The sequence below is a fragment of the Mus caroli genome, chromosome 16 (assembly GCF_900094665.2).
Source record: "Mus caroli chromosome 16, CAROLI_EIJ_v1.1, whole genome shotgun sequence".
Taxonomy (NCBI): Eukaryota; Metazoa; Chordata; class Mammalia; order Rodentia; family Muridae; genus Mus; species Mus caroli.
Genome location: NC_034585.1, coordinates 87,910,567 through 87,927,518, shown reverse-complemented (window position 1 = coordinate 87,927,518; position 16,952 = coordinate 87,910,567).

Sequence of the window (16,952 nt, the reverse complement as noted above, 5' to 3'; positions counted from 1 at the left end):
TGCAGGGGTGCAGGGAGCAGGTGTGTGTGTGTGTGGGGAGGTTACAATTGGTAAGTACTGTAAGGAGCAGTGTGCAGGGGTGCAGAGAGCAGGTGTGTGTGTGTGTGTGTGAGGTTACAATTGGTAAATACTGTAAGGAGCAGTGTGCAGGGAATAGGTGTCAGGGGAAAACCACAATTGGTAAGTGCCATGAGATTTGTTCCCTACACCAAAGCTCTTCTCAGAAGAAAACAGGGTTTTAAGACCAATGTTGGGGGGTAATGGGATCGGATGAAGCAATCTGGGCTAACTGGGCAGGCTCCAGCAAGGCTGTGACTTGGCAGCACTCTGATCCTCAGTGGCTTTGAGGGGAGGACAAGAAGGAGCTGTCTCCGTGGAGGTTTTTCTGGGTCACTGATGTGTACTGAGGAAGACATCCTCATGCGATTGTGACTAGAAGTATAATAATTGCTTGAATAAAAATAAAAACCCACCAAACTGGTTAGTCACCATTTTCTCTCTTTGTAGTTTATCAGAGTTTTTCATTTGGAAGCATAAGCCTCTCCTCTGTGTAGCTGACACTTTCCAGCTCAGGGACAAGCAGCTTGGTTTAATGATGCGGTCAACAGTTGTTTGTCTTATACAATCATTATTATCAGAGATAGTGTGTCCAGTGATGGAACTGTCAACAGGTGTGCCTGGAAGGCAGGTGGCTGCCTCTGAGTGCCTCTGTCCCCCGCCCACCCCCAGACTTCTCCAAGTTCTCGGTTCATAGATATGAAAGAATTTCCTCAAGTAGGGATGGTGGACTGCTTCGCCCTTAGTGAATGTTCATACCACTCAGTGGAAGGCTCAGAGACCAACACAGGAGATGGGGCAGGAAGAATTCAGAGCTTGGGGAGAAGAGCCGTGACTTTGTGCTCTTGTGGGCACAACACAACCAGTGTAATTGTGAGCTCATAGAAGCAGTGGCTGCCAGCACTGGGCGTGTCAACAGTCTCAGATCAGGGAGGGAGGGCCCGTGTGGCTCTGAGGAACTGTGAGCTACTGATGGATTCTGGGGGAGGAGCAGACATCATCTTCAGTGCTGTGCTCACTGTGTTCCTGTGCAGTCACAAAACCACGGATATGTGGGTGGCTCTGGTTCAACTCAGTGGGTCACAAAACAAAACAGAAACACATGAGCATGGAAAAGAGGGAAAGGAGTCTCTGGGTGTGTGAGTGTGTGTGTGTGTATGTATGTGAATGTATGTATGTGTGCAGATGTGTATATGAATGTGTGTGCATGTGTGAGAGTGTGTAAGTATGTGAGTGTATGTATATGTCTATGAATGTATATGTGTGCATGTGTGTGTGAGAGTGTATATGAGTGTGTGTATGTATATGTGTGAATGTGTGTTTGCATGTGTGAGAGTGTGTGAGTGTGAGAGTGTGTAAATATATGAGTGTGTATATGTCAGTAAATGTATATGTGGATGAGACTGTGTGTGTATGTGTGTGTGTGTAAGTATATGAGTGTATTTGTATGTGTGAGAGTGTGTGAGTGTGAGAGTGTGTAAATGTCTGTGTGAGACTGTGTGTGTGTAAGTATATGAGTGTGTGTTTAAGTATATGAGTGTGTGTATGTGTGTTTGTGTGTGTGTGAGAGTGGGGTGAGGACAGAGAGATGGAGAAAGAGATAGAGATAGAGAGATAGATAGTGGTTAAACGGAATAAGAGTGAGTGTGGCAGTAACCAGGATGTCATGTATATACATGAAATTGTCAAAGGGCAAAAATAATAATTAAAATCTTTTGAACTATTTTTCTTTCCTAATAACAGAGAAGGGATGTATGCTGGTGTGACTCGCTATGTGCTACTTCACATATGCAGTGCATCAGGATGCAGTTCAAAATAAAATATGCCTTGGCAGTTTCATATCGGTACTGCCGATGGTGGGCAACATAAGGATTAACCATGCACGCTCACACGCATACACACATGCACACATACAGAGATTTCTTCCCATTTTTCATAGAGAAGAGGCCATCAGGACTTCAGGGTGGTTGGTGGACTTTCAGTCTTGCTTCAAGATGCTCTGTGTTCAGCATTGGTTGATTGGTGAGCCTATTGATCAAACTGATTGACTCAAGGGGAATTAAATCAATTTCTAAAATGTTCAGGAGTACTTGTTTTAATCACACAGCTCGACACATTGTAGAGACCAATGGATTGTGAGGAGTCGAGCGTCAACTGATATTTCTGTATCACAGCTCCTGTATGTATGGCTTAGAGAGCATGAAGGAAGAGGGGTGGAGAGACTGTTCGAGCCAGAGCACTGAGAAGTCTGCTGTGAAACAGCCTCTCCTAGAAACGACTGCATAAACAATGCAGAACAAAATGAAGAACAACAACAATATCACTGACATGCAACTGCAGAAAGGGAAAAACTTCGCAGGGTCCCACTCCTAAGATAGCTGCAGGTGACCAAGGACAGTTGGGAGAAGGAGAATTACTCTCTCTGAGATGAGCCCCCTTACTGGTTATCCAACAAGTGAACAGCCCTAAAACTATATACATACAAACAACAAAAATGGACTCATCAGACTGTATCTATCTGTGCATACTTATATGTACACATATGTGTTTGACAATAATAAAGAAAAGGTGGCTATTAATTCGAGAGTAGGAGGATAGAAGGGGTTTGAGGGAGGAGTTCTGGGAGGGGCTTGAAATGGGTAAAATAATACAGTAATTGCATTTTAATTAAAAATATAAAAATGGTACATGTAAAGAATAGAATATTATTTACCCATTAAGAAAAATAAAGTTAGGAAATTTGCAGATAAATAGGTGGATATGGAAATAATCATTCTGATTATTTAATAATAATTAATAACCCAGAAGAATTTGCACACTGTTTTCTTTTGTCACTCAGCCTATTGGTGGCTATGAAAATCAGGAAAGGAAGCAACCTGATGTCCAAGTGCTGTGACTTGCAGTAACTGACACATAATCCTCTTTCTGTTCTAGAATTTTAGAAGGTTATTGTCTTAAATAGGAAAGGAAATAACTTGATTTTCTTTTGAAGAATATTCTTTTTGAAATGCGAGGTTCTCCCCCCTATAAATACAAACAATACAACACTTTAGATGTTTGGTTATTGATCAAATAAAATCACTTTGTCACGTTGTCCAAGCTGCTGTGGTTTACTGGACTGGTCACTAGATGTCTCTCCAAATCCATTGTAACCTTCCACTAACCTGGAGGTCACAGTGTTCAGGTGGAATCCTTCAGGCTTTTGTTCTCTTTGCACTTGGCAGCAATTTTAAATACCCTGGTCTACCCAGAGGTCTGGACTACTGGTCTACCCAGAGGTCTGGACTACTGGTCTACCCAGAGGTCTGGACTACTGGTCTACCCAGAAGACTGGGGCAAAGCTGATGATTTTACAGGCAGAAACAGAAACAGATGGGCTCATCTCCTTTAGTTGGAGTTAGAGAGGGATTTCTCCCTGTGTGGAAATTCTCAGGAGAATTCTAGTCAGGGAGAATTTAGATCAGCCAGTGCAGATGCCAGTAATTTGCATAGATGCCCATCCTGTAGAGTCCAGGACCCTTCTAAGGGCTGTTGAACTGACCATGGATCTGCCTCTGTGGACCTGTGATCATGTTGAGTAGACAGAGCCCACTGTGCTAATGCTGCTTAGTGCCAAACTTTACTGCGCCTGTACTGAGGCTCTGTAGCCTCCTCAGCAAGTGGTTCTGGGAACAGAATGCCCACATGTGGAAGAATAAAACCAGATTCCTCTCTCTCAACCATCAAAAAGCAACCCAGGATGGATCAAAAACCTTAATATGAGAACTGAATTTGAGAATAAGGGAACACTTCAACATGTAGGTACAGACAGTGGTTTTCTGTCTGTACTGAGGTGGAGACTAATAGTTTAGGGATCATGGCAAGAATCAAATAGGAGTGCCTTAAATTCTACAGCATCAGCATAGTAGAGGAAACTGAACAGAAGAAACAGCCTGCAGGGTAGGAGAACAAGATTTCCAGCTATCCATCTAACTGGAGATAAATAACCAGAATATTAAAAACCCCTAAGATCCCAAAGCATGGACAATTCAGTTAACAAATAGGAAAAAGAACTGAGCAGACACTTTTCAAGGAAGATAGATAACCCAGCAAATGTGCAGAAAAAATGCAAATCAAACCATGTCATGCTTTGATGGTAGCGGTTCATAGTACTCTTCCCTATCATCCAGAAAAGCTCTTAAAATATTTAAGTGGCTGAGTGTTTAGAATTATATGATGATTATATTAGTTGGGAAAAGTGTCAATAGTAGGTTTTCCTCTACGTCCCCAGCCTCACCAATCATGGGTAGTTGGCTCTACAGTACCAGGCATAAATTCCCTCCTGTTGAGTAGGCTCTACGCCAGCAGTCATGCTAACTCGGATGGGGGAATATCCTGAGGCCTCCACCCCTAGATGAAGAGCTACAGACATTTAACAGCTGCTGGGAGAGGGAGAATCAGTCTTCCCCAGGGATGCCCCCCCCCAAACTGGCTATTTAGTCGGGAATGGTCAACCTTAAAAACATGTATATGTGAGCAATATTAAATAGATTCAGAAAGTTGGGTATGTATGTATGTATGTATGTATGTATGTATGTAACAAAATAAAAAATGATGAATTTGGGGGCAGGGACAACATAGGAGTTGGAGAGAGAAGAGGAAGGGAGGAATAATATAAATGCAGTATGCAGACTCTCAGCGCCTTTCTTTAAGTGGTTGGCATTGAATTAAAAGGGAGCTAATTGAACTTTAAATGTTTGTTTGAAGTGAGAACGAATTCACTTCTAGATGTAAGCTTTTGATGTGGATGAGAACTAACGCTAATGTTTCAAATGGAGTGAAATATGAGTTTCCTACGCTCTAGGCAGCCTCCAGTTTGGGTGTTTCCTGACAGACATTCTGGACCTGTGTCCAGAATCAGCCTTTTAATATTCTTGACTGCCTTGGCATTCACAAGAGTATGGAAGTCACAGCTGAGAAAAGGCACAAAGAAGAAACAGAGATGCTTTCTGTCTCTTCTTGTCCCTCTGGTTTGTGTCTAGAATGTTAGCACTTATATTTTCCTGAGTTCTTTGGTGTGTCTAACTGCCCCCAAGACAGTTGTGTAGTGGTCCTGGCACCAGCCCTGTCCTGGGCCTCAGGCACACTCAGGGGGTTGGTCTGTAAGGCTGTCTAGTCATCTCCAGAGGATGTTGTTCCCCAGGCCTTAGCCCTCAGCTCTGGGATGTCTGCTGCAGGTTTTCTTCAAGTCGATCCCTTCTGAGTCCCACATCCTGATTCCCAACCTCCCCTGAAGCTTCACCACATTCATGAGGAAAAGAAAAAGAGCAAAGTATTTGTTTAGATTATTTAAGAGCAAATGTGGGGGTATCTGTACTGAGTGGGGATCCCCAGAAGAATACAGACAAGATGGCAAATTCAGTGCCTGCTCATCTCTGGGAGGCATTATGTCCCAACAAGTAGTTCAGCAGTTGGGTCAAAGGGAGAACTGACAATTGGATGGGTGAACAATTAAACTTACCCAGCAGTGGGCAGCTATCCCCACCCCTAGCATGCTTTGTACATTTCTGGCTTGCAGAAATGTATATTGTGTGTGTGTGGGCGGAGGGGATAGGGGTTGTTTATCTCACTCAAGGCCCTTCTAGGAGTCAGGAATGGCAAGTTGGCTTGAATGGAGGGCACAGCAGATGATGACACAGCCTTGCCACCTCTCAGATCCAGGCTGGGCTCAGAAACAGGTGACATGAGATGACCCCACCCAGCGGGGAGATGACATAGAATGAGGAGGCAGTATGGCTCATGGAGAATGAATGTGAGTTATTGAGAGCTAAGTTAGACAGTGCTTCCCTCATGACATGGAATACAACATTGCTCTTTCGAGGAAATGATTTCATAAAAACATTTGGATTATTGCTCTATTATACCTGACTATGTTTTTCATTCTTTTGGCTGTTGAATTCCAAGATCAATCACTATTTGCTTAAAACAGATGGTTTTGGGCTTTCAGAGATCCTACCCCCACACTATAAAAGGTTTTATTATAGAGTTTGAAGTTCTGAGTCAAAGTTTTCCAGAAGGATGTGCACGGTACCTAAAGGAGCAAGGGTAGGAAATCAACAAGATGCAAGGATGAGGTACAGCTGTTAAATATTTGGAAGCTTTATCAGTGCAGATGATACAGGACAAGGTAATTGAGAAAACTGTACAACAGCCTAAAATCAGAAGGCATGCTGCATGGGGCAGAGATGTACACGGAACCTATAAGGTTATTGAAGAGAATCACGGCGTTGGAGTGGTATACCACAGGGGCTCTTATGGCTACAGGCTGTAACTGTGACACAAGATTATATTGCTAGGGACACTGTGAATTCATGACACGGAGACACCAAGCTGGGAAAAGCCATGACTGAGCTAGAAGCTCCCTCCATGCTGGCTAGTGTTCATAAGATCAGAAGGTACTGTGCAAGCTCTTAGGCGAGTATGATTGCCAATGATTCTGCCTCCTTATGGGCCCTCAATGCTAACACCATAAGCATGGCATGCAGCTCTATGACTGCTCCAGGTGAAAGCAGTTAGTTTACATTTGAATTTAAGGTCCTCTCCACAGGAAGAGACCTAGGTTTGAGAGTGAAAGCAAGAAGAAACATTGTGGCTGGGTGCTCAGAAGGTCTAAGGGGAAGCCACTATTGCTCTGTAAAATAGGTACAATGTGTCTGTCAAGTTGCGTTTTAAACATTTGTTTGTGCTGTAGTTTGTTGCCTTTGGCCCGAGTGGAAGGAAACATCATTTCCTAGTGGGTGAGTGCTATTGAGAAGACTCGTAACCAGTCAAACTGTTAAGAATAAGTGATTTGTGGTATTTTGGCTCAATGATCAGCCCTTGTAAGGAATAAAGAGTCATTTATCTGTATAAGCCCTGAGATTTAGGGAATGCAGAAGAAAGAGTGGAAAGCTTTGAAGAAGGGGTGAAGTGCCCTACAGTTGTTCCCTTGGGGTTGGATGTGGTCACTGAGTCAAACTAGCTGTGGCCACTCCTGCAAGACACTCACACGATGGAGCCCATTAACATCTTTCATGGCAGGAGCTGGGGGGCTAACCAAGTTTAAGGAGCCTATGCCTTCTTCAAAGATTGATAATCAGTTAATTGGTTGGGAGATGAGGGACTTTTTGGTAGTGTAGCTGTGAGGTTATCCTTGTGCCTGTCTGTGATTGTCACCGTGTAAGTAGCTGGAGTAATAATTGCTTTACCAAACAGGTCTCTGGATGGAAGCATTTCTTGGTCTGTTGTCCTTTCTTCATGGTGAGTACAAACAGACTCCCAAGGAAAAGCCACATCCTACTTCCTTCTAGAAAAACATCTGACTTCCTTGGTCCTCTATGGGTTGGTGCAATACTTAGCATGTGAGTGTGACATGTGAGTGTATGTTTATGACCCAGGGGTATGTGAGCGTGTTCTGTGACCCAGGGGCATTCTTCACAGGAACCAGGCTGGGGTGACCTGGGTCACTGGGTCAGCTTTTCTCCTCACACTCTGATTTAGTGGGCACAGCATCTTGTTAGCTGTTGGAGCTTCTGATTCCCTTCCTCTCACCCCCACCATTGATTATTTTATTTATTTACAATTCAAATGTTGTCCCCCTTCTGGGTATCCCAGCCTCAAACACCCCCCATCCCATCCCCCCTCCACTTTGTCTCTAAGAGAGTGCTCCTCCACCCAACAACCAACTCCTGCCTCACCCTCCTAGCATGCCCTATGCTGGGGCATGAAGCCTCCACAGGACCCAGGGCCTCCTCTCTCATTCATGTCAGATAATGCCATTCTCTGCTACATATGTAGCTGGAGCCATGGACCCATCCATGTGTACCCTTTGGTTGGTGGTTTAGTCCCTAGGAGCTCTAGGGGTGGGGTGGGTTTGGTTAGTCGATATTGCTGTTATTCCTATGGGGTTGCAATCCTTTCAACTCTTCAGTCCTTCCCCTAACTCTTCCATTGGGGTTCGCGAGCTTAGTAACAGTTGGGAAGATCACCATCCCGTCAGTGACTGTACCAATTACCATCAACTGCTCACGAATATTTACTGCTATTAATTTGACCATGCTTTTTCTGTCTTTTTTTTTCAAACTACCTAATTACTTTTTATTATCTAGCTTCTGAATGTCTCTACATTTAGCTGTATGACAATAGCTTCCTGCCTAGGTAGGTGGAGAAGCAGTCTGTCCAGTTCCTGGACACTCGGCATACATTCATGGAAGAATGGAACCTGTTATGGGGAGGGAGTAGATAGTTAGTGATAGATTCTTCAATGCAGTGCATTTAAGTCAATCTATTGATCTACCCATCTGTTTATCTGTTCTGAGTGATGGAGATAGAATATAGAGCCTCAGATGCTATGCAAATGCTGTCCCAATGAGCCCCAGCCCTCAATGCCATTTTTGATTGACTTTTTTCTCAACTCTCTCTCCTAACTTAGACCAAGCTACTTACAGACAGTCTCCGACACTGAGCCCTTCCTTAACGTTTTGTGGCATTTCATTTCTTTAGAAATAAAGCAACTGATTGTATCTCCCTGAAATTACTGAATTTACAGTGAGCAGTTATCATGGAGAAGGTACATTGTGCTGCTCTCCCCCACCGTACGTCTACAGATAAAGGGAAAACCACTACACAAAAATAGAACTTCAAGGTCTGTACATTGTGTATTTAGTCTGGCAGACACCTGTTGATTAGGGACAGTCAAAGTGCAACTGTCCCTTCTCCTGCTTTAAGCAAGAGCTGAAGTATGACTTCATACTTCATGATACCTCTGCCCATCACCCCCACTTTACGAGTTACTTCCGCGGAGACCTCTGGACATCGGATGCTTAGGTTAGTCAGAGTTCTTTCAAAATCCAGAGCTGTTTTCAGAACAAATGCCAGATTTCCTGGGGAGGGCGGTTACAGCCACGTCATCTAACACGCTCTGTCTGGATAATCTCCCTTTAGTGTTTACTTAAAGAGGAAGTGATGCTCTCCAGACCCCGGGTAGAAATGAGATCATGTCATGAGGTTTCATTGATCAGGATCAGAAGGCAGATGAATTTCTTTGATGACACTACTAGGCATCTGCCATTTCTTGTCTTCTATGACTGCCGGGAGATTACTAAAGGAAGGGAGGCTACCACAGAAGGAGACCAATCAACACGTGAGCTCTTCACAGTCATGGCAACATACAGTGGAGCTGTAATTGGTGTACACTGAGAAGACTTCATCGTTATATTTTTATGCCTATTTATTATTTATTTTACGTATGTTGTATGTAGGTGTGTGTGTGTGTGGTACTCACATGTGTTTGTGTGAATATATCTGTTTGGGTGTGCATGTATGTGTGTGTGGGTTGATTTCAGTATCTTCCTCAAATTTTTTTCCATATTTTTTGAGACAAGCTCTCTTGTCACATCCAGAGCTCATGGAGTTGTTTAGACAGGCTAGTTAGCAAGCTTCAGGAATCTGTCTGTCTCCTGTTTAGCACTGGGATTTACAGGGCATACTGCCATCTGGGGCTTTTAAAGTGGGAGCTAGGATCTGAGCTCAGGTCCCTGTTTGCACAGCAAACCCTGAATCACCTTCTCAGGCTTTCTATAGATTTTTAAAGAAACATATTCATTAATGTTTATATTGACTTTAAGGTCCTGGTGTGAAGTGCCACGATTTTAGGAAGAAAAGCGTCTTCCGCAAACGTTCCTAAGTTGTAGGTTTTCTCTGACAAGACAGAAGGGTTCCATTGCGACTCGAGTTTGGGAAGTTTTCCCAAATAATACAGTGGTGTCACCACTAGGATATTTACAGTCCTGATTTAGACTTGCATGTGTGTCTCCTTAAACTGAAATTTGTCTAATTAAAAGTAAATCTGGCTTCTGGGAAGTTGATGGAAACAAGCAGATGGGGCAGGCTCTCCATCTGCTGTTGTGGTCGGCTTTTGAGTAGCTACCACTCCCTTGAGGCCTTGATTCATTTACTTCTTTAGCTGTTCATTTAATAAGTGCCTGCTTGGTGCTATCTCTGTGCCAATATTTAGGAGACAACACCAAGGGGACCCCATCACAGGTGGTCAGTCACGTTATCCTGCCTTCAGTGAGTTCTCCAGCTTGTGACGCTGAGCAACGACTGTCCCAGATCCCTCACAGTCAAAGGTCTGGGCAGTGGGATTGGGTCCTGAGGGCCAGGTGCAAGCTGCTATTTGGCCTCTATGCATATGTTCAGAGCTGGCAACATGGCAGACATGTGGTCTGGAAGGCAGAAAACAAAAAAAGCCTCAGGCCCTGATACTGTGGGGTGCAGAGTGTGGAGTGTTGTAACAGCCAAGTGTGTGCACAATGAAACACCAAAGGAAAACCTCCAGCATCATTACATCACTGCTGCTTAAACAGTGGCCTCTCAGCCTAGAGAGGATCCAGTGATCAAGCGTGGCCAGCAGATTGGATGGGCTGGGCCTCGTGAGCTCTTCCGTAAGAGAAGCACCCAAAATGACCATCTCAGTGTGTGTAAAGGGCCCGACTATAGACACACCCTGTTAGCTTCTTAAGCATTCAAGCCAGTGTATTGGGAAATAAAAGGCCAAAAAGCCAGAACTGTTTTCAAAGAGGGTGGAGAAAGGCATACATTCTTGTCACCTTCTTCTTAACAGAGAAGAGGCATAAGGCTAATTTCCACCCAGCAGCCAGGCCCGAGCAGAGCATTGCAGGTATGTAAGATCCCAGGGTGGACTCAAAGGTCTCAAAAGAACCAGGCTCTCTTTTCTTAGCTCCATATACGTATCCCTGTAAAACAAACCCTGGCTTGGTAAATGTTCTTCCAGGGACAAGGCCACCTCTATCCACGGTGAGCACCGGTAAACACACAAGTATATATTTAGATGTGGGTTAGACACAAAGTAGCCTTTTCTTTCTAAAGGAGGCAAAGAAAAAGCAAACACAACTTCAGTTCCTTACTGAACCTGGCACTCTTAGATCTAAGTCGACAGAAAGGACCACACGAGAACGTGCTGAGCCTCCGAGTTAACAAGATGTCACTGTGGGAGAGAATTTTCATAATTAATGAACCAGTTCAATGTGTGCTGCCGTTTGACTTTGATGAATGTGTGTGGAGGCTTCCCCTCGGGACTCAGCAGTTGATATGGGAAGCCCTCCTGTCTATATCCTGTGATGGGCATGAATCACAGTCAGGGCATCCAATACTGGCCACGGGAGCTCAAGGGACAGCTATGCAAACCTGGTGATGGTGTTTGACCGACCTGCAGCTTGGACAATCTCCAAAGATGGAACACGACTTTGAAACCTAAGCTTTTTGGAGAAGGGGGACCTGGCTGCTGAATAGAGTCTTAGGAGGAGAAGTTATATTATTAAAACCCTTCTCCTAGTTGTACCTTGAGTTTTAAGACTGCAGGGAAATGACCTCAACACTGTTTTAAAATGATTTGATAAAATGCTATTTCACTGCTTATGTAGTTCATCATGCTAAGTCACTTGTGTGACGAGTCTCAGTCTCAGTCTGGTGTCTCCATGCTTGATTTTGTTGACAAATTCCACTCTTCCTTAGTTATTGAGGCATAGTCTCAACATTATCCCAGGCTAGCCGGGAACTCACCCATATAGTCTAGGCTTGCTTTGAATCAGTCTAGGGCTAGAGCAGTGGTTGGTTCTCTACGTTTCTAGTGTTGCAACCCTTGAATGCAGCTCCTCCTTAATAACTGTAATTTTGCTACTGTTACGACCTGCAGTGTAAATCTCTGTGTTTTTCTTGGACACCGGTGAAAGGGTCAGTCAACCACCAAAGTGGCTGCAACCCACAGGTTGAGAACTTCTGCTCTAGAGCAACCCTGCAATCAGCTTTATACCTGGCCATTGTGTTCTTCTAAGAAGGAATTTACTAAGGAGATCTGAAGTACAGGCCCACAAGGACATCGTGTTTGCTTAAGCTTAGTAACTGTGAGAAAGCTCTACCCCTTTAGCTTAAGGAAATTAATAAGAACATGGTGGAACCTGTTGAACTACTAAGATAGCTGGTAAACCTGGGTTGCCTAGCACATACCCATAAGTCCCACAGCCACCATTTCCATAATAGAAAGTAACCCCTTGATTACCTCTGCCTTCCAGCCAGATATAATACCTCCCATAATGGACCCTAGCAGAAAGGTGATTGCAAAGACTTCTGGGGAATGTAGTTCTCAGGCGTTTCGCTCCTGGGTCAGAGTAAAGGAGGAAGGTAAAGGCGATATCTGAGAAGCAGCCTTCTACACATACACATAAAAGAAATGGACGTTATATTTGCTGCTTGACTAAATGAGTGAGCGAATCTTTTGCAGCTTAGTCATCTCTTTAACTTTTTGAGAGATCTTTTAAAATTAAAATCTAACAGATAACATTATGCTAATGGTATAAATAAAAGCTGTTCATGGTAGTGCTTATTCAAGGTATCCAACTGGCATTATTGGTAAGTCAGGACCAAAGCCACCCTAAACTGCTCCTTCGTCATGCCAACCTTAACACAAATTTGAATAGAGGAAACTTGAACAGAATAGGTAGGGAAGAGATGGGATTTAAAGTTCATCCCAGAGCTCACAGATCTCCCATTCCAGGAAAGGGTTGAGATGAAAGGAGAAATCCTAAGACAATGTAACTGCCCAAGCACTTCAAGCTACGGGAGGATGGGCTCGCTCCCCTCGAAGAGTATTTGACAGTGAGACAAGTCACGGAAGCAGACTTGTTCCTCTTGGTGGCATAGCCACAGGACACTATTAATAAAGAGAAAGTGATCCTCTTGGCCTTTGCATAGACAGGCCCACAAGGTCTCTTTTATGAATTTGTAGCTGAGAGTCTGAGAAGCCCGCCTCTAGGGCATTTCCCTCCCTTGTTGGAGGTGACTTAGCAGGCTGACAATTACTGTCATTATCAATCCCATCACTGAGCCAGGACAAGTGGGAGTGGCTGAGACCACACGGCCAGGGGACTGTAGCCACCAAGTCTGCTGGGAGATGGCTCCTTTGATCTTCTCAGACAGCATCTTCAGCGCTGGCAGAGTTGACGAAGGGTCCCCCACCCCTCCAGTGGGCTGGGTATCCCTGACATGCATGGACAGATGTCCCCCACCCCTCCAGTGGGCTGGGTATCCCTGACATGCATGGACAGATGCTTAGCAAGGAGAACCCTGGAGATTCACAGCATCGGAAGCAGCACAGTGGCAAAGGTTCACGGTTTTATTTTTAGTTTTCCTGAAATGTCAGTAATCTGAATGCTTAATGAAGGCAAGTCACTTTCGATGCCATGTTTTAAGTCTGGCCAGTCTCAGCTCACATGGGTTTGGATGCTTGATGGCTAATGGGCTAACAGAACTGACTGCTTCTCTTTTTGAATGGATGGACAAAGTCAAGTCATGTTGGTTAGATTCCATATCCGTGTTTGATTTCAGAAAGTCTCAGAAACATATGCTGTCAGCATGAAGGGAGATAGCAGGCCTGGATCCTGGGAATAGACCGGTATGACCCTGAAAACTCTCTGGGCATGCCCTTTGGGAACAACAGCAGGCCTGGTTATCCAGAGAGTGGCTGTGGGTGAGGGGAATCCTTTCCTGGACCCTAGCATAAAGGTGATTGCAAAGACTTCTGGGGAATGTAGTTCTCAGGCACTTTGCTCCTGGGTAAGAGAGGTTACAAAAGGAGGAAGGCAAGGTAACTGAGAAACAACTTTATCCCGTCTTCACTCCAGCCATTCTGATTGTGGTCAGGGTCTGTGGATACTCCAGCATTTTCTCGAAGTTAATGGAAGCTGCCAGGACAGTCCCCCCTCTCGCTACCTCCCCCTCCCCCACCCCAAGTCTCAGTTAAAGACCTAATTTAGCTTTTGAGATTATTCTGGCTTCAGAGTCGTCGTTCTTGAACTAGATAAGCCATGGTTGCTCTGAATGGACAAGATGTAGGATTTTTATGACAGCTATTGTTAATTTGATCTTCCATACATCTCAACAGGCAGTGAATGAATGAATGAATGAACCAGTCAGTCAGTCCTGGGGGATGTACATTTTTCTGCTATGGCCATCAGTTTCCCGCTAACGCCCTCTTGTGGCTGTCTGAAGGAAGTGCTTTGCTGCTTATGTGCCTGCCTGCAGGTTTGCCATTGCTAAGCAGCTGCTGCTTCAGGCTTCAGTTGGGTTTAGAGGATCAAAACTCAAACAAATAAAAAAAGAGAATTAAACAAAACATGTTTCTTCTTTTTAAAAAATGTAAAAGCAATATACAGCAAACCAGTTGCCAACATCAAACTAAATGGAGAGAAACTTGAAGCAATCCCACTAAAATCAGGGACTAGACAAGGATTCCCTCTCGCTCCCTATCTATTCAATATAGTACTCAAAGTTCTAGCCAGAGCAATTAGACAACAAAAGGAGGTCAAGGGGATACAAATTGGAAAGGAAGAAGTCAAATTATCACTATTTGCAGATGATATGATAGTATGCTTAAGTGACCCCAAAAACTCCTCCAGAGAACTCCTATAGCTGATGAACAACTTCAGCAAAGTGGCTGTGTATAAAATTAACTCAAACAAATTAGTAGTCTTTCTATACTCAATAGTCACAAACAATATAAAATATCTTGGTGTGTCCCTAACCAAACAAGTGAAATATCTGTATGGCAAGAACTTCAAGTTTCTGAAGAAAGAAATCAAAGAAGACCTCAGAAGATGGAAAGATCTCCTATGCTCGTGAATTAGCAGGAGAAATATAGTAAAAATGGCCATCTTGCTGAAAGCAATCTACAGATTCAATGTAATCCCCATCAAAATTCCAACTCAGTTCTTCACAGAGTTAGAAAGGGCAATTCTCAAATTCATTTGGAATAACAAAAAGCCCAGGATAGTGAAAACTATTCTCAACAATAGAAGAACTTCTAGGGGAATCACCATCCCTGACCTCAAGCTGTATTGCAGAGCAATAGTGATAAAAACTACATGGTGTTGGTACAGTGACAGGCAGGTAGATCAATGGAATAGAATTGAAGACCCAGAAATGAATCCACATACATGTGGTCACTTGGTCTTTGACAAAGAGCTAAAACCATCCAGTGGAAAAAAGGCAGCATTTTCAACAAATGATGCTGGTTCAACTAGTTGCCAACATGTAGAAGAATGCAAATTGATTCATTCCTATCTCCCTGTACAAAGCTCATGTCTAAGTGGATCAAGAACTTCCATATAAAACCAGATACACTGAATCTAATAGAAAAGAAAGTGGGAAAAAGTCTCGAACACATGGGTACTGTTCCTGAACAGAACACCAATGGCTTATGCTTCAAGATCAAGAATTGACAAATGGGACCTCATAAAATTGCAAAGTTTCTGTAAGGCAAAGGACACTGACAATAAGACAAAACGAAACCAACAGATTGGTAAGAGGTCTTTACCAATCTCACATCCAATAGAGGGCTAATATCTAATATATACAAAGAACTCAAGAAGCTAGACTCCAGAGAACCAAATAAACATATTAAAAATGGGGAACAGAGCTAAACAGAGAATTCTCAACTGAGGAAACCCTCATGGCTGAGAAGCACCTAAAGAAATGTTCAACATCCTTGGTCATCAGGAAAATGCAAATAAAAACAACCCTGAGATTCTACCTCACACTAGTCAGAATGGCTAAGATCAAAATGTCAGGTGACAGCAGATGCTGGCAAGGATGTAGAGAAAGAGGGTCACTCCTCTGTTGCTGGTGGGATTGCAAGCTGGTACAAACACTCTGGAAATCAGTCTGGTGGTTCCTCAGAAAATTGGACATAGTACTACTACCTGAGGACCAGCTATACCATTCCTGGGCATATACCCAGAAGATGCTCCATCATGTAATAAGGACACATGCTCCATTACTTTCACAGCAGTCATTTTTATAATAGCCAGAAGCTGGAAAGAACCCAGATGTCCCTCAACAGAAGAATGGATACAGAAAATGTGGTACATTTACACAATGGAATACTACTCAGCTATTAAAAACAATGACTTCATGAAATTCTCAGGCAAATGGATGGAACTTGAGAATATCATCCTGAGTGAGGTGACTCAGTCACAAAGAAACAAACACGGTATGGTATGTGCACACTGATAAATGGATATAAGCCCAAAAGTTTAGAATACCCAAGATTCAACTCACAGACCATATGAAGCCTAAGAAGGAAGACCAAAATGTGGATGCCTCAGTGCTTCTTAGAAGGATGAACAAATTACTCACAGGAGGAAATATGGAGACAGTGTGGGGCAGAGACTGAAGGAAAGGCCATCCAGAGACTGCCCCACCTGAGGATCCATCCCACACAGCCATCAAATCCAGATGCTATTGTGGATGTCAGGAAGTGCTTGCTGACAGGAGCCTGATATGGCTGCCTCCTGAGAGGCTCTGCCAGAGTCTGACAAATACAGAGGAGGATGCTCACAGCCAACCATTGGACTGAGTGCAGGGGTCCCCAATGGAGGAGTTGGAGAAGAGATTCAAAGAGCTGAGGGGGTTTGCAGCCCCATGGAGGGAGCAACAGTGTCAACAGGCCAGACACCCCAGAGCTCCCAGGGCCTGGACCACCAACCAAAGAGTACACATGGAGCAACCCATGGCTCTGGCCACATATGTGGCAGAGGATGGCCTTGTTGGACATCAGTGGGAGGAGAGACCCTTGGGCCTGAGGGTGTTTGATGCCCCAAATGTAGGGGAATGCCAGAATGGGAAGAAGGGAAGTGGTGGGTGGGTGGGGGAGCACCCTCATAGAGGCAGGGGGTAGAACAGGGGGTTTTCGAAGGGGAGACCTGGAAGGGGGAAAACATTTAAAATGTAAATAAAGAAAATATCCAATAAAAAAATGTGTGTATGGGTGCTTTGTTTGTATGCATGGATGTGTGCCACAT